Source organism: Schistocerca gregaria, chromosome 3 (assembly GCF_023897955.1).
Source record: "Schistocerca gregaria isolate iqSchGreg1 chromosome 3, iqSchGreg1.2, whole genome shotgun sequence".
In the NCBI taxonomy this organism is placed as follows: domain Eukaryota; kingdom Metazoa; phylum Arthropoda; class Insecta; order Orthoptera; family Acrididae; genus Schistocerca; species Schistocerca gregaria.
In genome coordinates, this window is record NC_064922.1 from 276,653,341 (window position 1) to 276,675,908 (window position 22,568).

Below are 22,568 nucleotides of genomic sequence, written 5' to 3' on the forward strand. Positions count from 1 at the left end.
ACGGTGCTGCGGTCGGCAACACCTATTTAAGTCAACAAGCGTCTGCGGCAGTTATTAGATCGGTTATGGTTTTACGATGACAGGTTATCAAGATGTAAGTTTGTTTGAACGTGGTGTTATAGAAGGTGCACGAGCGATGGGGCACAGCTTCTCCGAGGTAGCGATGAAGTGAGGATTTTTCCGTACGACCATTTCACGAGTGAATTGTTAATATCGGGAATCCGGTACAACATCAAACCTTCGACATCGCTGCAGACGAAAAAAGATCATGCAAGAACGGGACCAACGACGAGTGAGGAGAATCATTCAACGCGACAGAAGTGTAACCCATCCGAAAATTGTTGCACATTTCAATTATGGGCCATCAACAAGTCTCAGCGTGCGATCCGTTCAACGAAACGTCTTCGATATCGGCTTTTGGAGCCGAAGGTCCACTCTTGTACCCCTGATGACTGCACGTCATGCGGCTCTATGCGTCGCTTGGGCCCGTGATCACCAACATTGAACTGTTGATGGCTGGAAACATGTTGCCTGGTCGGAAAAGTCTCGTTCGAAATTGTATGGAGCTCACGGACGTGTATGGGTACAGAGACAAGCTCATGAATCCATGGACCCTGCATGTCAGCAGGTTACTTAAACACCCTGTCTGATTACATGCAGCCATTCATGTTCATTGTGCATTCCGACAGACTTGGGGAATTCCAGCAGGACACTGCGACATCCCACTCCTCCCGAATTGCTATGCAGTGACTCCAGGAACACTCTTCTGAGTTTAAACACTTTTGCTGTCCGCCAAACTCGACAGACATGAACATTATTGAGCATATCTGGCATGCATTACAACGTACTGTTCAAAAGAGATCTCGACCCCCTGGTACTTTTACGGAATTATGGACACTCCTGCCGGATTCATGGTGTCATTTCCCTCCAGCACTACTTCAGCTATTAGTCGAGTCCACGCCACGTCGTGTTGCGGCACTTATGCATGCTCGCAGCGGCCCTACACGATATTAGGCAGGTGTATCAGTTTTCTTTTTTTTTTTCGTCTCTTCAGTGCATATTATTTAATTATTTAAAAAACCCTGTGTACCTAAGAGCTACGTAAGGAGATAAGTACTTTATACCAGAATTTTGGTCCTTGTGCAACTTTATTCATGTTGTGCGTCGTCTTCTTAGTATTCATGAATAATTATGTCATGCCTTCTATTCATCACGCACTATTCGTTTCTACTTCGAGGACACTTAGATTTTCTCTCTATTTACTGATTACAATCTAACTTCAGTAGAGTTTATAAATAACATTGGATACACAACAACTTTTGTATGCCAAAAATAAATATGAACTGGTTTACATTTGTTTGGTTATTGCTTTTACTGACTTCTAAAAGGAGCAAAGTGAAAGAAATTTTTGCATAATGATTTGAAATAGGATTAATTTTGGCCTTGTCATTGTGAAGGGAGTCCCTCTCACGAAGAAGCAAAACGTCAACAAAAGAGAATGGATTACAAAACTATGCAAGTAATCGTTTTGTAAACGTTATATTTCCCATAGGAATAATTAGGAAATGAAATGTCTCCAAGAATTATTAGAAGAAGTACTTAAAAAGAGAAGCAATGGTGGATGCAAATTGAAACAACAACAATTATTTTCTTTAAATGACGGAAAACTGTAGAATTCTCTGAGGGTTACAGTCAGAACATTACCAAAAGCTTGAAAGCCATCATAATTTACACATTTTGTACACATGAGTTTGCGTAGGAGTAGGCTGTAGGCGTTGCCTCTACGTAAAAAAAAGTCAGCTTAACATTAATTTTTCAATAGATGACTTTTGAAACAGGAGCTAATGGAAAAAACTATTCGGCACGAAGAGCTCGGTATAAGTGTATAAATAAGAAACTTTTTTTTCAGAAAATCAGGACAGTGTCTCTCTACTTCCTTAACTAGGTTAGTTCAAATGAGGTTAGTTCAAAGTAGTTTCTTTTCCACCATGAATCCGTACACTTAATTGTAACTAAATACTGATAAAGCCATCTTTATACGCTGTCAGACAGAAACGTGAATCACCCAGAAGGTAAGGAGGGGAAGAAATAAAATTTGTAGGGTTGACAAGTTATGTGATGTTATTTTGGTCATTACAAAATCGAGTCAAAATTTACAACAAAAACAAACATGGCAACACGTCGCCACTTATCAGTATGACGTTGTATCCCGTCCAGTGTGGACACACGCACTGATTCTGTTGTGAAGAGTATCATAATGCTGTTATATCCTCTCCTGACGTAAGAAGGTCTACAATTGGTGTAACTGGTATTTGATATCCTGGATACTGGTACTGGAATGCAGTTAATGTCCGAACTGGTTCCAAACACCCTCTATCGTAGTCAGATCTGGGTATTTCGCTGGCCCTGGGAGTGTATCAATATTAAGAAAACAGCTAACAAAGACACATGCTACGTGTGGACGAACATTGTCACACTGAAAATTAATACTACCCAAGAGAGTTAATACATCACTACCAACTGTGACCTGAAGTCATATTCAATGGCGCCCCACGCCATTCCTATCCGTCTCCAACAATTGGAAGGACAGAACCCCTCACTGGATTGCTACTGCTTTGGCTACTCGCTTCGGACATCGTTGCGCCTACTGCATCGGCATCCCATTTTACGTCTAACCATCACAGGATGTCTGGATCATAGGATGTATATTAACCAGGAAAAACTAAATAGCCTGTGTTGTCAAAACAAATACTTACCGGCGGCCACGACACAACACCAGGTCTCCACTAACGACCGCCAGAAACTGTTACTGGTTCGAAGAGCCTGCTGAATAGCTTCACCAGAGGTCGCAGCTAGCCTGGAAACTACTTTGCTATGCCAGGCACGTGATCGCAGATAGTTCTGGCAGATAAATCCGCCAACGGGCTTTATAAGGTGGCGCACTGCCAACAAAAGGCAGATCGACGCATTGCTCGGGAAAATGCAGACCTGCCGCCCCTGCAGCGACGGCCAGACACCTCTTGTAGCTGGCCTATCTCTTGGTATAGTCGACGAAACTCTTGACGTTGTAGAACTTTTTTTGTTCGCTCCTTGTGAACAGTCAGGTCTTTTCTATTATTATTATTATTATTATTTGTTTTGTATTTGTGTCGATCGTCATTTGGGATCGAATCGGTTGTTCTTTTGGAGACTGTATTATTGTTTCATTTGGTGAGTCCAATAAATTGTTTTCCGTATTTCTATTCTGTTAGCGAGGATAGTTCAGCTACCGTATATGTTGAATATGGTCTTCCGATGTAACGCATAACCTCCATTAATCGCTCAACGAAATGCCCAGCCATTCATCAGCAGTCCATGTCTTGGACACATCACCACTCCAAACTCAGCCGTTTACGACGTGATGTTAATGGCAGTCTACACCTGGGACTGTAATTCTCTAGTACATCTACTTCTTGTCTCAGATCAAAGGCCTGGGATGGAAGCTTGACAAGTATGCCTCTGCTCAATTTCCCATGCAGTCAGACATCGGGGCATTATCACATCGAAAAGCCCACAAATTTGAGTACTGTACCATTCCGGAAGCCAGCCAAATGGAGACCCTCAATGAAGCCCCTTTCAAACTCTATCAGCTGCTGCTAACACTATCTCACACGGGTTCATAGCATCTCCACGTCCTCTGTATTTTGATCACTAGACATCTCACGCTGTACAAGTCTCTTATAGACTCTACCTAGTAGCAACACTAAATCTAAACAACTCTAACCAACTCTGATGATATTTCCATGGTATTCCGCGTAGAATAGTAACTCTAATCATTTACATCCCCACCAATGGTGTGTACATGTACTAAGTTACGTTGACATCCGACCATGTATTGTGAGTGCTCCACATTTTTGTTCAAAAATGGTTCAAATGGCTCTAACCACTATGCGACTTAACATCTGTGGTCATCAGTCGCCTAGAACTTAGATCAAATTAAACCTAACTAACCTAAGGACATCACACACATCCATGCCCGAGGCAGGATTCGAACCTGCGACCGTAGCAGTCGCGCGGTTCCGGACTGAGCGCCTAGAACCGCGAGACCACCGCGGCCGGCACATTTTTGTCAGCCAGTGTATATAAGTACCCTCATTAACTCTCTCATATGCTCTGTAATGAAACCACCATCAGCATGGGATGAAACCACATGTAGTTATGCCAGTCGCTCTTCAACGAGGCTACACCGTTACGACGGGGAAGAAAGTTGAACATACCTATACCTTGTCTGATTTATGCAAAGAAAATCAGATTAACCTGGGACTGCATCGGATAATGTGTACATTATCGACGATATGACATCCAATTGCTAATTCTTACATAAACACTACCATATACGGAACAATCCCTCATTAGAGTGGACATACACATACCTCTTCTCTCAGTGGTCTCTGTTCTGTCTTTCTTTTTTTCGGAGAAAGTAGTGGGTGCCATTGTTTAAAATTACGTATGTTCCAATCTCCGTCTTGTCCAGCAGTTTTTAACTTTTACAGCTCTTGTAGTACCACGGAAGTTATATCCTGATGTCTTAAAACATGTCCTGTCACCCTGTCCTTTCTTCTAGTCATTGTTTCCGTACGTTCCTCTTCTCGCACATTCTGCGGAAAATTCCTCATTCCTTACCTTTCCAGACCACTTCAACATTCTTCTATGGAACCATATTTCAAATGCTTCAACCAAGATACGTGACTCAGTGGTTAGCACACAGGAGTCGCATTCAGGACGGTTGAAACCCGCCTCCAGCCATCTAGATTTAGTTTTTCGTGATTTTCCTAAGCTGCTCCAGGGAAATGCTACCATGGTTCCTCTGAAACGGCACGACCGATTTTCTTCCTCATACTTGACACAATCCGAGCGCTTGGTCTGTCTGTCATGAGCTTGATGTCGACGGGACGTTGAACCAAGTCTTCTTCCTTCCTTCCTTCCTTTCAGACGCTTCGATTCTCTTACTTTCCGGATTTCCTACATTCCGTTATTTTCACTTCCATATAATGTTGTACACAAGACGTAGGTTATTAGAAATTTCTTCCTAAAATTAAGGCCTGTGATTGATACCAGTGCATCTCTCTTAGCGAGCAATGCTCTCTTTCCCGGTTCTCGTCTGCTTATTATGTCCTCCTGTTTCATTCGTCACGTATTATTTTGCTTGGAAGACAGGAGAATTTCTTCTCGTCTTCTACCTCGTTGTACAAAATTTTTATGCTAATTTTGTCATTACTTACATTTCTGCTACTATGCTACTCGTGACTACTTGCTTCAATCTGCTGTTTATCCATAATCCGTATTCTATCATTATTCGACTGTTCATTGCATTTAAATCGTCCTGTAAGTCTTCCTGACTTTGTACAGTGTCATCAGCGAGTCTAATCAATGATATTCTTTCACACTGAATTTTAATCCCATTTCGAAACATTTATTTTCATCCTTGATTTTACGATGTACACACTGAAAAGTAGGGGTGAAAAACTACATCGCTTTCTTGCACCCTTTCAAAATTGATCACTTCACTCTTACTCTTTAAATGTAAATTTTTCTTTTTGTTTCTTGTAGTTACTGCATGTTACCTGTTTTTCTTGGCAACTTATAATAATGTTTGGGAATTTAGAACATCCTACACCATTTTACATCGTCGAAAACTTCTTCTAAGTAAGTTATTCCAATGCATTCCTATCTACTCGTCTCGATTTGTATTAAGTCTTCTATTATCAAGCGCAATATCAGAAATGCTCGTCTTGTGCGTTTACATTTCCTACAGCCAAACACGTCCTCAACTTTATTTTCCATTCTTATGGATTTTGTTCTTGTGAGCAACTGAAATGCATGAGCTGGTAGCTGATGTTGCGATTTCTCATTAATGTTCCATTAATACCTTCATGATTCTGTGGATGACTTTTTTTCCAAAAGGCTGATAGTTCGTTTCCAGGCTCATAAATTCTCTAAACCAACAGTAGTAGTCCTTTTCTTGCCACTGACCCCAGTGATTTTAGAAATCCTACTTTATTTGATCGGACGTCTCGCAAAGCTCAAACTCCGTCTATAACAATGGATCACCTATGTCTTCCATATTGATGCTAATTTCTTCTTCTATCGTGTTACCAGTCCGTCCCTATCTAAGAGATCTTCAGTGTTCTCCTTCCACTTATCCTCTCACTGCCCTGCGTTCTCCAGTGGAATTGCTCTTGCATTCTTAATGGAAACGTCTTTGCTCTTAATTTCGCCGAATGTTGTTTTGACTTTTCTAGATCTGGATCACTCCTTCTGACATCTGTTTCTTTTCTGATTTCTACGAATTTTTCCAGCAGTTATTTCGCCTTGGCTTTCCTAAACTTATCATTAATTTCATTCCTAAGTGACGTTATGCTGTGTTCAAGTTTTTAATGGAACCTATATATACTTTTTTGTCTATGAGTTGAAGTACACTATGTGATCAAAAGTATCCGGACATCCCCCAAAACATACGTTTTTCATGTTAGGTGCATGGTGTTGCCACCTACTGCCAGATCAGATCAGCGACCTCAGTAGTCATTAGACATCGTGAGAGAGGATACTGGGGCACTCCGCGGAACTCACGTCAGGGAACTGAGTGTCACTTGTGTTATACGTCTGTACGCGAGATTTCCGCACTCCTAAACATCCCTAGGTCCACTGTTTGCGATGCGATAGTGAAGTGGAAACGTGAAGGGACACGTAGAGCACAAAAGCGTACAAAGCGACCTCGTATGTTGACTCACATACACCAAGAATTCCAAACTACATCAGGATCCACTGCAAGTACTATGATAGTTAGGCGGGAGGTGAGAATACTTGGATTTCATGGTGAAGCGGCTGCTCATAAGCATACATCACGCGGTAAATGCCAAACGACGCCTCGTTTGGTGTAAGGAGCGTAAGCATTGGACGATTGAACACTGGAAAAATGTTGTGTGGAGTGACGAACCACGGTGCAAATGTAGCGATCCGATGGCAGGGTGTCGGAATGGCGAATGCCCAGTGAACGTCATCGGCCAGCGTGTGTGGTGCAAAATGGCTATGAGCACTATGGGACTTAACATCTGTGGTCATCAGTCCCCTAGAACTTAGAACTACGTAAACCTAACTAACCTAAGGACATCACACACATCCATGCCCGAAGCAGGATTCGAACCTGCGACCATAGCAGTCGCGCGGTTCCTGACTGTGATGCAAAATTCGGAGGGGGTGGTGTTATGGTGTGGTCGTGTTTTTCGTAGAGAGGGCTTGCACCCCTTTTTGTTTTCGTGACACTATCACAGCACAGGCTTACATTGACGTTTTAAGAACCTTCTTGCTTCCCACTGTTGAAGAGCAATTCAGGGATGGCGATTGCATTTTTCAACACGATCGAGTACCTGCTCATAATGCATGGCCTGTGACAGGGTGGTTACACGACAATAACATCCCCTTACTGGACTGGCCTGCACAGAATCCTCACCTGAATCTTACACAACACATTTGGCCGACTTCGTGCCAGGCCTCACTGACCGACATCGATACTTCTCCTCAGTGCAGCACTCCGTAAAGAATGTGCTGCCATTCCTCGAGAAACCTTCCAACACCTGACTGAAAGTGTGCCTGAGAGATTGGAAGCTGTCACCAGGGCTGAAGTTGGGCCAGCAGCGTAATGAATTCCAGCATTACTGATGGAGGGCGCGACGAACTTGTAAGTCATTTTCAGCCAGGTGTCCGGATACTTTTGATCATATAGTTTCTTTACCGTTACCTTCCTAGTACTTATACTTACCTATCCAGCTTCTGCGACTGCCCTTGTTAAATACGTCAGTTCCTCTTAAACTGAACTACCTGTTTTGATATTCATTAACGCAGTATCTGCAGCGTTAGAGCACGTCACACGCATCCCATCTTTCCTTATTACTGCAGAATCCCACACTGACTCCTCGGGACGATTCTACTCTTCTTTCTTTATCATGACTAAATTGTAAGGTGAGTGTATAACTGCTCCTGGGTAAGTCTTATAATCCATTATCAGTTTTTTAAATCACTAGCTCATCTTCTGGAATTTTTCCACTTCAAAGCCTAACCTTGGTCCGAACAGGCCTTGGAAGACCCAACGGTACCAACCGGCCGACGTGTCATCCTTAGCCGATAGTAGCCAGTAGATGTGGATATGGATGAGCATGTGGTCAGCACAGCCCTGTCCTTGCCGTTGTCAGTTTTCGTGAACGGAGCCGATACTTCCAAATCAAGTAGCTCCTCAGTTGTCCTCACAAGGGCAGAGTGCAGCCCGTTTTCCAACAGCGCTCGGCAGACCCAGACGGTCACGCATTCAAGTACCAGCTAAGACCGACAGTGCTTAACTTCGGTAATCTGACGGGAGCCGGTACTGTATTCATTATTACTGGCTGAAAGTTATTGCAGAACTCAATTCCACTTTCTCCTCTCTCCGGCTACCGAGTTATATTCTACTGGTACTCGGTCTTCTGTTCCATGTCTACTACAGCGTTCCAACAACCCACTATTAATAGATCTTCGCCTCCCTGAAGATATGGCATTACACGATTAATATCCCTATTTACTCTTTGAATCTCTTGATCTTCTGTTTGTGACATTCGCATGCATACCTGAACTACTGTTGTCGGTGTTGGTTTGCTGTCAGTTCTAATGAGAATAATAATATCAATGGATTTTTCACAGTAACTACCTGTCTATCCTACCTTCATATTAATGACGAAATCGTCTGACAAGAAAGGCTTACCTTCTTTCCAACACTAGCTTTTTGCTTTCCAGATTTTCTAACTTCCCTACCACATTCAGATTTTCTAATTTCCACGCTCCGACACAAAGAATGTTACACATTCGTTGATTATTCAGTCTTTTTCACATGTTCATTTGTTCCTTGGCAGTCCGCTTCCGAAGATCCGAACTAATCTTTTGCCAATGAAGAATGATACGTTTTCAGTTACAGGCAACATGTCCTGAGAATATACCTTTTTTTCGATTTTTGAGCAGTTTCACAGGCGTAGAGCGAAATGGAGCACTTGAGTTCTGCCCGCTCGTTCTTGAATTTTCAAGAGTCGATTGTCGAAACGTGGGAGATTCTTTACAAAAAAAGTATTTGGTCACCATTTCTGATGTTTTATATTGAAAAATGAAGTAGTCCCTTGGATGGAAACTAAAACCCAGGATATATTTATTGTTCGTCATAGGAGAATAGTAGATAATGCATAAAATAGCAACGAAATTACGTCCAGCTTAATTTTTAGATCTCTCAGCCACACACGAAATGTTTCGCGTTTATTGTGGTCAAACACGAGGATATACTTCGCCTCTAATGGTTTTTGCAGCCTACATTTATGTTCTGTAGTCACCAGCTTCATGATGTTCGTAATGTTTGCACATTCGTCGAGAAGGGTTGAATCCCCCAGGAGATGTCTACATTGCCAAAGATTGTCAAGAACGAAATTCATTTGTTAATTGCAGTGAAAACTGTCATTTTCAACCGCGAAATGTAGGTGGCTTCATTTACACCGTTCATGCCACGCCCTGAGACCTTTCCGTTTCGATTCTGTGGGGCAGTGATTTCTTCGACCGCGCAAGAGACAAGCGACGTCGCGGTTCTGATCTTCATCGCAGAGGCATTAGAAGAAGGGGTGAAATGTGGGATAAGAGGGGCTTCGATGATCTTCCTATCACGTGGCGTGTCCACGGTGGCATTGGCAGAATTGTGGCGAGATTTAGTGGCAGTCTTTCATTAACCCACTTTACAGATCACATCAACATCGAGCTGTTGCCTTTGTTTGCGTATGTCGACACAGTGCTGTGAGAAGTGTCGAGCGGTCCTAGGGGAACGTCACATGGCCCCACGCTTTTGCATCGCTACAGAGGAAGCTTGTAGGGATATTTACGCCAAATCTCAAGCTCATGTATTGGAGTTGTAGAAAATTTAGAAGTCTCGAAAAAGTGATCCTTTAATTCTGTTACGCAGTCTACAAGCTTTTTTGTGCTTAAGACATACAAGATAGAAAGAGAGGTTAAACGGGACAATATAAACGCCCAGACGGAGTGAGCCCGCCAGTTAATTCTAGCGGCCATCAGCAGAGGTCGTTTATAGCGCGGAACTGTTTCACGTCACTTATGAAGCAAAAAGTGGGGAGGTGTGGTATCACTGCACCCTTGTATATAACTCCCACTCCGTGGCTTAATCATTGGAGTGTCGTTGAGAGTTTATTCGAGTGTGCTCCTCGGAGCGTTCATACGCAGTGTCTTCGAGAATCTGCTACGGAGTTCAGGGCCCATCCGCTGCTTTTTCAAGCTCCAGTCGTCGCTGCTCACCCGTCCGAAGAGACTCCGCCCTTTTCGACATTGCCTATGCCGGATAGACGACTGTATTGTGTACTAATTAGACTTAGGGTCAGAAAAGGGCTGTCACAGGCTATTAATAATGTACAACGATTCCACAAGTTGTTTTATCAAACGAATTTGTGCTCATAGGTATGCGTGCCTGATATGAAGTTGAGTGTGGCACCCCTGTTTACAATTATATCGATGGTGCCACAGTATTCTTTGTCAACGCCCTACGTTGGCGACGAGTGTAGGTTGTTGAGGAAGTGTGCAACGCATAGTGTGAGGAATATATGACAGAGATAAGAAGGAGACGTTTTTTGAAACAGTTTAGTTATGTGTAAATAATCATTATAAGTTGAGTATAATTAGTTTAAAATAATTAGATAACTTCGTCATACAAGGCTCAAATTCAGAACTTGTGCCTCTATGATCATGTACATTACGATCTAAGCCATTAGATTAAGGATATTTCATAACTGTATTATGAAAATAGTGCCGGAAGTATTGAATTATGCACCTAATAAAAATGTGTTCTCCGGATGTTTACAATCAGCTGATTGTATACATCCAAGTTTAGTAAAACATTTTTCCATGTGTGTTTCCTTTCTAAGGCTCAGTATCTTACTGTAGTTCCACTTCACTTATATACACTGAACTTTACGTACGCTATTTCCCTTAATATTTCAATCTAATGTCTTCATTATGACCACTGCACGCCGCAATGTTGTATGCCGCCTGACGGCGTTGAGGGTGCGTGACGCAGTAGCAAAAATATGTAGGCAGAGGAGATGCGGACAGAGGATCACCCTAGCGAAGAAATGGTCAACAAATGGGGAAATATATCGAGAAAAGGAATTTTGACAAAGCCAGTGAACCAATATCTCTAAAACGACGAAGCTAGTCGAATGTACACGTGCTACTGTCGTGAGCGCCTGTGGAGAGGCAGAAGGACAGTGAAACTACCACTAGGCAGTAAATAGCTGGACGTTCATGACTCTTCACAGAACGTGGCGTTCGGAGGCTTATCTATTCTGTAAAGTAGAACAGATATTGATCCGTGACATATCTCCTGCAAGAGCACAACGCTGGGGCCGCACAAATATGTCGGAGCACTCCGTTCATCGTACATTGTTGAATATGGAACTCCGCAGCAGGCAACCCCAACGTGTTCATGTGCTGACCGAACAGCATCGTCAGTTACAAATGCAGTGGGCACGTGACCATCGGGATCCGACTGTCGGTCAATGGAACGTGTCGCCTCTTCCAGTGAATCGCATTTTTGCTACACTAGGTCGGCGGTCGTCTCCACAAACGCTGACATCATGGTGAACATTCAAAACGTACAGCGCTCCACGAACGCAAGGCTTGTGAGAGCGGTATAATGCTTTGGGAGACATTCTCCTGCGCTTGCGTGGGAGCTGTGGCAGTTGTCGAAGCCACGCTAACACCTGCAAACCACCTCACTCTTTCGTGCTTAATGTCTTCTCCGACGGCGATGTCATCTTTCAGCAGTAAAATTGTCTTTCTATTGAAGCCAAAACCGGGCCACTGTGGTTTGAGGAGCATTACAGTCAACTCCTCAAACTACTGTGGCACGGTTTTGGCTCCGATACACGGACAATTATTTATCCAAAACAGCATTACTGTGCTGGTGCTGCGAATGGCTGAAAGCAAGGGGAAACTACACCCGTAAATCTTCCCGAGGACATGCAGCTTTACTGTATGGTTAACAAATGATGGTGTCATCTTGAGTAAAACATTCCGAATGTAAAATAATCCCCCATTCGGATCTCCGGTCGGGGACTACTCAGGAGGACGTGGTTATCAGGAGAAGTAAAACTGGAGGTCTACGTATCGGAACGAGGAATATCAGATCCCTTAATTGGGCAGGTAGCTTAGATAATTTAAAAAGGGAAATGGATAGGTTAAAGTTAGATATAGTGGGGATTAGTAAGGTTCGATGTCAGGAGGAACAAGGCTTCTGGTCAGGTGAATACAGGGTTACAAATACAAAATCAAAGAGGGGTAATGCAGGAGTAGGTTTAATAATGAATGAAAAAGAGGAATTCGGGTAAACTACAACGAACAGCATTGTGAACGCATTATTGTAGCCAAGATAGACGCGAAGTCCAGGCCTACCACAGTAGTATAAGTTTATATACCAACTAGCTCCGCAGATGACGAAGGTATTGTTGAATTGTATGATGAGATAACTTGAAGGGAGACGAAAATTTAATAGTTATGGCTGACTGGAATTCGATAGCAGGAAAAGGAAGAAAAGGAAAAGTACTAGGTGAATATGGAATGGGCGTCAGGAATGAAAGAGGAAACCGACTGGTAGAATTTTGCAAAGAGCATAATTTAATCATAGCTAACACGTAGTTCAAGAATCATGAATGGAGTTTGTACAAATGGACAAGCCTGGAGATATTAGAAAGTAAGACAAAGAACTAGCAAACTAAATTTTAAACTGTAAGACATTCCAGGGGCAGATGTGGACTCTGACCACAATCTATTGGTTATCAACTGTACAACTGTAGATTAAAACTGAATAAACTGCAAAACGGAGGGAATTTAAAGAGATTTGACCTGGATAAACTGAAAGAACTAGACGTTGTAGGGAGTTTCAGGGAGAGAATTAGGGAACGATCGACAGGAAAAGTGGAAATAAATACAGCAGAAGAAGAATGGGTAGCTTTGAGAGATGAAATAATATAAGGCAGCAGAGGGTCAAGTAGATAAAAAAGACGAGGATTAGTAAAAATCCTTGGACAACAGAAAAAATTCAATTTAATTGATGAAAGGAGAAAATATAAAAATGCATTAAATGAAGCAGGCGAAAAGGAATACAAACGCCTCGAAAATGAGACCGACAGGAACTGCAACGTGGCTAAGCAGGGATGGATAGAGGACAAATGTAAGGATGTAGAGGCTTATCTCACTAGGGGTAAGATTGATTCTGCCAACAGGAAAATTAAAGAGACCTTTGGACTAAAGAGAGCCACTTGTATGAATATCAAGAGCTCAGATGGAAATCCAGTTCTAAGCAAGGTGGAAGGAGTATATAGAGGGTCTATACAAGAGCGATGTACTTGAGGACAATATTATGAAAATGGAAGAGGACGTGGATGAAGATGAAATGGGAGATATGATACTACGTAGAGTTTGACAGAGCGCTGAAAAACATCAATCTAAACAAGGCCCCCGGAGTAGCCAACATTCCATTAAAACTACTGATAGCCTAGGGAGATCCAGCCCTGACAAAACTATACCATCTGGCGAGCAAAATGTATGAGACAGGCGAAATACCCTCAGACTTCAAGAAGAATATAATAATTCCAGTCCCAAAAAAAGCAGTTGTTGACAGATGTGAAAATTGTCGAACTAGCAGTTTAATAAGACACAGCTGCGAAATACTACCAAAAATTCTTTACAGACTAATGAAAAAATTGTAGAACCCGACATCGGGGAAGATCAGTTTGGATTCCGCAGAAATGTTGGAACACGTGAGCCAATACTGACCTTACGACTAATCTTAGAAGATAGATTAAAGAAAGGCAAACCTGCATTCCTAGTAGTAGGTATTAAAATCCATGAATAAGAAATAAAGACCTTCAGGTTTCCGATGATGAAAATCTGTCAGAGACAGTAAAGGACCTGGAAGAGCAGTTGAACGTAATGGACAATGTCTTGAGAGGAGGATATAAGACGAACATCAACAAAAGTAAAATGAGGGTAATGGAATGTAGTCGAATTAACTCGGGTTAAGGGAGTTAGATTAGGAAATGAGACAAAGTAGTAGATGAGTTCTGATATTTGGGGAGCAAAATAAGTTGATAGTCAATGTAGAGTGGATATAAAATGTAGACCGGCAATGGCAAGGGAAGCGTTTCTGAAGAAGAGAAATTTGTTAACATCGAGTATAGATTTAACTGTCAGGAAGTCGTTTCTGAAAATATTTGTAGGGAGTGTAGCGATGTATGGAAGTGAAACATGGTCGATAAATAGTTGGCACAAGAAGAGAATAGAAGTTTTCGAAATGTGGTGCTACAGAAGAATGCTGAAGATTAGATGGGTACATTTCATAACTAATGAGGAGGTACTGAATAGAATAGGGGAGAAGAGAAATTTGTGGCACAACTTCCCTAGGAGAAGGGATTGGTTGGTAGAACATGTTCTGAGGCATCAAGGAATCACCAATTTAGTATTGTATGGCAGCTTGAAGGGTAAAAATCGTAGAGGGAGATCAAGAGATGAATACACTAAGCAGATTTAGAAGGTTGCAGTAGGTACTGTGATTTGAAGAAGCTTACACAGGATAGAGTAGCATGGAGAGCTGCATGAAACCAGTCTTTGGAGTGAAGACCACAACAACAAGAACAGAGTCAACTCACGTTGATGTCTCGGCGGCCACATTCGACTGATGTAAATCGTATGGAACCCATCTTTGTCGCTATCGGAACCATCACCGCGTACGCAAATCTGCTGGCCGTTATTAGCATGGATTGCATGACGTGTACGTGGACATCTAATGCCACATACCTCTACAAATGCACCAACAAGCTGTTGAAACCCTGATACCCAGAGTCAGTGATGTATTTCGTACCAAAGACGGACAAAGAAATTATTATGCAGTTGGCCAAAATGTTTTGGCTCATCAGTTTATGTTACCTCTGTAAGTCCACTTCTTGCTTTTGTGGTATTGTCGTCGTTCCCTTATGACATTCACAAACTGATCTCGATATTTTTCCTTCAGCTTTCCGATCAATAATATTTTAGCATCAGAATGGAGCTCAAAATGCTAAACATTGATTAATTATGTCTCGTCAATGTGAGTTGCTCACACAATAGATTATTTTGGTGTGGAAATTAAAGAATAAGTTATTCAGATAACGGTCGAATTCCCACCTGACTAAACGAATGAAGAGCATATGGAGATAAGAGGGTATTAACAGCTAAGACTTGTAAGAAGTATGTAATTAACTGAAACAAGTATTAGTAATTATTTTGCATCAATAGATAGAGCTAGATGTTGAATACATGGTGAGCATTATTTTGAGAACAAAATATATACTCACTTTCCTTGCAGACTCTCTGGGTTCCGTAACAGTTACAGACTAACTACATAAGAGCCATGGAGATTGCCAGAATGGAGTGGCACCGGAAGAATATGAAGTCGTAACTCAGCCCCTCTGGTATTCTATCCTTTTGGTTGTATTTTCCATAGACACTCTCTCTTACTGCAAGTCAGTAAACTTACCATTGCATCGATACATGGTGTTCTACAGCATTCTCGCTCTTCGAGCAGTCATGAGAGGCTTACTGATTAAGAAGGAGAGTCCATCGATCTGCGTGTTCAGCAGACATTTTAGTTACATAAAAATGTTCTTAAGTAGAAGTCTGAACCAAAGAATCATCTGAAATACACACATAGAAAGATTTACATATGCACAAGAGAGTATTTGGCCATGCATCTAAAAACACTGCCTTACAACAACATCACCTTTGGTCAACATCCCTTTAAAGAAAACTGTGTTCAGAGACACCAGGGTATAGTATGTGATTCACTTTTCACAGTCATATACTATCAGATGGTGTTTTGGAATTCTCTCTGGGTGTTCTATGTTTTACTGTGCAGGCCCTAACTGTGCTGAGTTTAGAGGTGTACAGAGTTTTTAATTTCCATTCCACTGTACATTTCTGTCCTCCCGGCGAGTACATACTCCTGTTGAACGACTGCAGCAGTTGCCCGGCCAAACATCTTCCAGTGAAGAAATCTTGGCACATGTTGCACCTGTTCTATCGCCAAAGACCGTTGAGAACCGTCTGCTTGCAGCAGTACCAAGCTCGCGTGTCCCTTTGCTCAGGCTACTACTGACACCACGACACCGTCAAGCACGGCTGCTGTGCTATCTTCAAAAACTCGACTGAAGAGAGCAGTGGTCCCATCCCATGCTCCACCTCTTGGAGATCCATCAGGTACAGCTCGCGGCCACATTTGGTGTTTCTGCAGCGTAAAGTAACCAGTGCTACATTCCATATGCTGTTATTCCCCGCACTACCGCTATGTCTTCGACAGGAAGTTCATATGCTTTTCCAGCAGGACAAAATACGTTCACTTATGCCCTCTCCACGAAACGTGCTCTTCATGGTGTACAGCAACTGCCCTGGCCAGCATGATCACGAAACTAATTGAACACACATAGAATATGACGAAGGAAAAACTTACTCGTTCTCCAGAGCCTGTACGAATCATAGCCGAATTGGGAGAATCTATCGCAGACACCTTTAAGATCGTTTACAACCGATAATATACGCCTGAGTTGCCGCTAAACGGGGAGAGGAGGTGGGGAGGAAATCGCGTAGTGTGTAGTTATGTGACTGTTGGGGCACCATTTACTGTGGCAGATGTGTTTCATATGGTCTGAATTAGTTATCATATTCTCCTACAATGATGAGTCACACGACTTGTCCATAAAACGACATTCTCCTTGAGGATGCTGTAACTTTTTTTAATGTATGTAATTGTCTAATTATAATATTAACTTTTTTAGATGGAGGTGTATACCTTTTCTCGTGCTGTTGGCAAGTATCTTTGAAGACAGCTTCATCGTAATAACATATGTGGAAACATATCAAATAATAACAAGATAACAAACTTCTAATCGTCATCCTGATGCCATGAGAAATCTGCTGTATTTTATCATATATTGCAAACACATAGAGTAACTGAGGTACTAGCATTTACTTGCCCTCAGGGCTCAGAATTCATTTCCTGGATACTGGTTTGGCGGCCCTGGGTTCTAAGAAGCACCGTCAGCCTTCTGTAACCGTAAGCTGAGGGCAAGCTACAGAGAACACTATACGGCGCGACGGTGGAAACTCGTGAGCGCAAGGAACGAGATTCTTGGCTTGACCGCCCGGTTCGCGAGTGTCGTAACAACCTGAATAACAATAACTTCAAAGGGTGCTGTGGTCCAATGAGGCGCATGGCTGTTAAGGTGGAACAGTCGTTAGCATGCAGCCCGTGAGAGAATTTCTGCTCCTCAGTTGTACAGAGCTTACCCAGCCAAGCGGGGCTTCCATTCAGCCTAAATCTCTTTCTTCTACTTCAAGTAGTTCAGGTGATGCGTTGGCCGGTATTAAGGCCACAATCTCAAGGAGACCTTGTGTGGTTAGTACACCTGAGACCTGTATGCCTCTGAATGCATCCAGTCGCAGTAACGGACCACTCCCTGTGGTTAACAGCCTGTTCATCATTGTAGTTCGTGCAGAAGGTTCATTTGAGAACTGTCGGCGTTTACACCTTTAAAGCTCTAGATGGACTTGCGTGGCAGCTTAAATCTATCAAGAGGCTTTGTGATGGTACACTCCTGATTGAGACACTGTAGGATAACCAAGTAAAAAAGTTATCGAGTCTAAATTGCCAGTAGAATATTGTATCAACAGTGAGGTCCACACTTGGCTCAATTGTTGTAGTGGAGTTGTGACATGCCAGAAAATTAAGGATGTGGATGACATATCACTGCACTAAGAATGGGCAAGTGGGAGAGATATTGAAGTACAGAATGTTATGAAAAGGGTTAATAGTGACCTCCAGAAGTCAGCAGCTGTTATTCTGACATTCAATTTACCGAAGTTTCCAAACTATATTGCAGTCAGCTTTCTACACCTTAAATTTAGGCCAAATGTACCTAATCCACTGTGCTGCTTTAAATGTCACTGTTTTGGTTATCCCACAATGGGCTGCAACAGTCAGGCTACTTGCGGAAGATGCAGCTACACGAATCCGGCATTCAAGGTACTGTCTCGCCCATGTGTGTCAATTGTTCCCAAGACCATCCTGTCCCGTCTTTGCAGAAGAGAAAAAAAATCCTGGAGGTTAAAGTGACACAACTGATATCCTACAGCGAAGCAAAAGAAGACGTTTAAGGCCTCGCAGTCACTAACTTTCGTGCAGTCGTTTGCCTTAGCTTTGAAGTAGCCCGAGCATAAAAATTGCATTGGCTCCCAGATTTTGACAGCTAATCACGGCACATTGACTTGCACCTGATAACTGCAGCTGTAAACCCGTATCGCTACTCCAACAACCCTGCCCACCCACTACAGCACCAGAGGTGGCTGCAAAGCCTAATGTTGGAGAGAATGACAGGCCCTCACAGCAGACAGTACACGAAACCAAGTGAACTGTTTCCACTAAAATGGCCTTGCCACCGTCCGGAATATCCAAGCTCAGGATGAAAACCATCAAAGTAAATGATCAGAACTTACGCCACCAGACCATGGGACCTTGATCCTGTATGATGTAACAGACGATGACACGCTTTCACATGGTATGCAGTCGACGTCTGCCAGAGGGAACTGGTGATTGCCTCAAGTTCCCCCTCCTGCCCCTTCCGGTGCAATCCCCCCTCCACAGAAGTTCAAATGGTTCAAATGGCTCTGAGCACTATGGGACTCAACTGCTGTGGTCATCAGTCCCCTAGAACTTAGAACTACTTAAACCTAACTAACTTAAGGACATCACACACATCCATGCCCGAGGCAAGATTCGAACCTGCGACCGTAGCAGTCGCACGGTTCCGGACTGCGCGCCTAGAACCGCGAGACCACCGCGACCGGCTCCACAGAGGAATGACAGGGACAAAGAAAGAGGAAGACCTCAGCATTAAGATGGTTTCTATAGGCAATGATTAGAATAGTTTCAGAACACATATAGAGGAATGTCTACTAACTCAGGATAGACCAATGTGTCTCGGTCTTCAAGGGACATCTTTTGAACTCTCTGACCCTCCTGAGCGAGTGGCTACAAGTACGACCTTAGTGGAAAGAGAGCTAAAGGAGGAGTAACTATTTTCGTCGACAACGCTTTACCGCTTCTTGCTATATAGGTACATGTGCGTCATCTGTTGAACATATGTTCACTTTACCAACACTCACGTGAGGTGCTAGATGAAGAGGCTCTTCGCGACCCCTTTACCCAGCACCCCCACCTCTCTTGTGACTTGGGGCTCTGTAACCGTCTTGCCCAGGAATAAATCAATGGAGCCTTCTCTTGTCCTCACATGCGTGTTTCTTGAACATGAAGTAGAACATGCAGTTCAACACCAGTGCAGGGCCATTCACTGCCGTCAATATCTCGGTATGCTCCCTGGTTCTTGTACACACCATTTATTGAGAAATGGTTGATGATTTGCTGTCAAGTGACCACTTCCCAATCAGGATTCCGCTGCAAGATGGGGTGGTATCCAAGTAACATTCATAACGATGGATAGTAGTAGGACAGGCTGGACGCTTAGAAATAACTCACTGTTTTGGAACACCGTGACATCGTCAGGGAATGAGTGGTTCATATTACCCAAATGGCTGGTCGGAGTGGCCGTGCGGTTCTAGGTGCTACAGCCTGGAGGCGAGCGACCGCTCCGCTCGCAGGTTCGAATCCTGCCTCGGACATGGATGGGTGTGTGATGTCCTTAGGTTAGTTAGGTTTAATTAGATCTAAGTTCTAGGCGACTGATGACCTCAGAAGTTAAGTCGCATAGTGCTCAGAGCAATTTCAACCATTTTTAGCCAAATGATCGACTGCGCTGCTGAAGAATCCTTTCCGTAGTCTTCAGGCCAGCTGGGAACGCAGCATGTGGCTTGGTTAAATAATAAACGCCGCACTGCAATTAGCTCTAGGCAGGTGTTTGTGTGTAAGTTCAAGTGCCGGACAACTGGAGAGAACCTCGGAGCCTTTCACTAGCAAGGGCGACACGTCGCTGAATTCATAGGAGATCGTGTTTGACCATCATGAACAGTTCTACTAAAATTACAGTTGTATGGGAGCAGGATTTCTGGGAGAGGTGGAATGTGCCCAGTGGTTGTTGTAATGGGTAGTGGAGGTCTGTAGACCGGCATGTGACACATTTCACAGACTATGGCGGGGTATTTTGCCACAGTTATCGCCACTGCTACCCAGAGTTAAGATTCCTATCGCTTCAGAGTGGCTGCTGTTGCGACACCTCACAAGGTGCAGTAGAGAAATGCTTTTCTCCCTTTTTAAACTCATTTGAATGTCAGATCACTTAACTGACTTGTGACAAGAGGCTTTATTAATTACACATTTAAAACCTCGGAATGACCGGACGTACCCGAGTACTTACTGTAGAGTGGCCCTCAGTAACTGTGTGGGGAAGACCTCGGAGCGGACGGGCAACTGTGTCCCTGTCTATATGTCACACTCCTGACAGGTTTGTAGTCGCTTCCTGTGTGCATTTAGGAGGTGTCGCTCAAACTGTGATGACGTGGCCCTCCCTGAAGCGGCTATACAAGGGTTCCTGCAGCGTCACCTACTAGGTATGTTTTTGACATCGAGGAGGGCTACGATACGTCACGGTGACATATTATCCTGCTCTGTGGATCTTTATACAGTCCTTTGTCTCGCCCTGATATTTTATATATCGAGTACGTGAATTTCTCTCTGAGCACTTTGAGCGGGAAATTAATGTCCCTGAAGGAAGTGCTTTAAGTGTGACTGTGTGCCATAGGTGTTAGTGGTATCAAGTTCTTAAATGTCCAATCCAGTATTCTTTGTTTGTTGCGACCTCTGTCTTTCGCTCCTCTTCGAACCTTGCATTGACAACTGGTCAGTTGCAACTCACACTTCGTTGGTTAGATGAAAGGGCGGAGAAGAGAAGTCTTACATTCTCAACCGAGAACTCTGTGTGTGTCCTTTTTAACGTTTCCCTTCAGTTTTAAACGTTACTAGGTTGCAAATTAGGGACACAATTCTTAATTTTAAGGACACGGTGATGTTTCTGGGTTTCACATTTGACTCGAAACTTAAGTGATTACCACACCTTTTGGACCTTAAAAGATGCTCCCTGGAAGCATTCAGCGTTTCAAAATGTCGCCATGATTCATGTGGGGCAGACTGGACTTGTCCACCCTCGTCATACAGAGCCCTTGTGCGATCTCGGAATGAGTTTGAGCATGGTGTATGGGTATGCATGGTCTTCTTATTTAAAGATGTTGGACGCGGTGCACCATGAAAGACTTAGGCTGCCTACTAGGACCTTTCGAACCAGCCCATTACCGAGTCCCTTACCGAGCCTCTGTGTAGAGGCGACGTCTTCTCATGGTGCGACAGCTCAATAAGACATTGTCCACACCATATACTCATACATACTGCACGGCCGCTAAAGGAAACACTCTTCCCTATGGGATTCGTGTGAAGGATTGCCTGTTGGATGAGGCTGATTTTAACGTTTTACAGCAAGGGTGGAGCAGATCTCTAGCTTCACTCCTACAGAGGCCTGGAGTTGTTTTAGACTTGACCTATTTTAAGAAGTATTGGACCTCTAACTTTAAATTTCCAATTCTGATTTTTAACATTTTAGTAAGATTTTTGACAGCTTCGTAGTCGGGTGGCTCGCAACGAGGGGGCTGTTCAGCCATATTCCCAGACCTTGTCTCTAGGATTCCCCTCCACCCCCCCCCCCCCCACGTCTATACTGTCTTTGTTCAGAGCGAATGTGATCCTGACTGCATTGGAGTATATAAAGCGCCTTCAGATCCATGAATTGTGGTTCTGCTCCCATTCCCTTGTTGCCCTACAGAAACTGCAGTTAGCTACGAAAGGTTAAGCTTAAAGAAGTACTACCGTTGACACATGGCTGGCGTTTCATTTTCAAAGTGTTGGGGAATCTAAACTGCTCTACCAAACTTAAGGACGCGCACATAGCTCGTAAATTATTAAGCGCAAATGAAGAAAAGTGCGGGAGAAAGTTCTCAGAGGTCAGTCAGTGGTGCACAGAAAACAAGTGGGCACAGGGCGTAGTGTCAGTGTGATAATAGCGAAAAATGGGCCTGGCCACAGAACACGAGGCAACAGAAGGAAAGGGAAAACGGCAGTATGTGTCACTCAGCCAACAGTTATGGTGTCCTGTTGTGGCGGTGGTCATCATTACAACATGGTGCTAGGACAATAGTTCAATGACACCAAACTATCATCGGGAAAATGGAAGGAGGACGAAGTACGACCAATGTCGGCCAGGGGTTCGGTGCTGCCCACAGTATTGTTTCGTGTGCTTCGGGAACATTCTGACCGACCTGTAGGTGGTCGACGAGGGTCAGCTACAGCAGCAGATGACCGCTACATTGGGTAACAATCTGTACCAGTAAACGGCTTAATCCATCGCCCAATCTCAGTTGCTTGCTGCCTACCT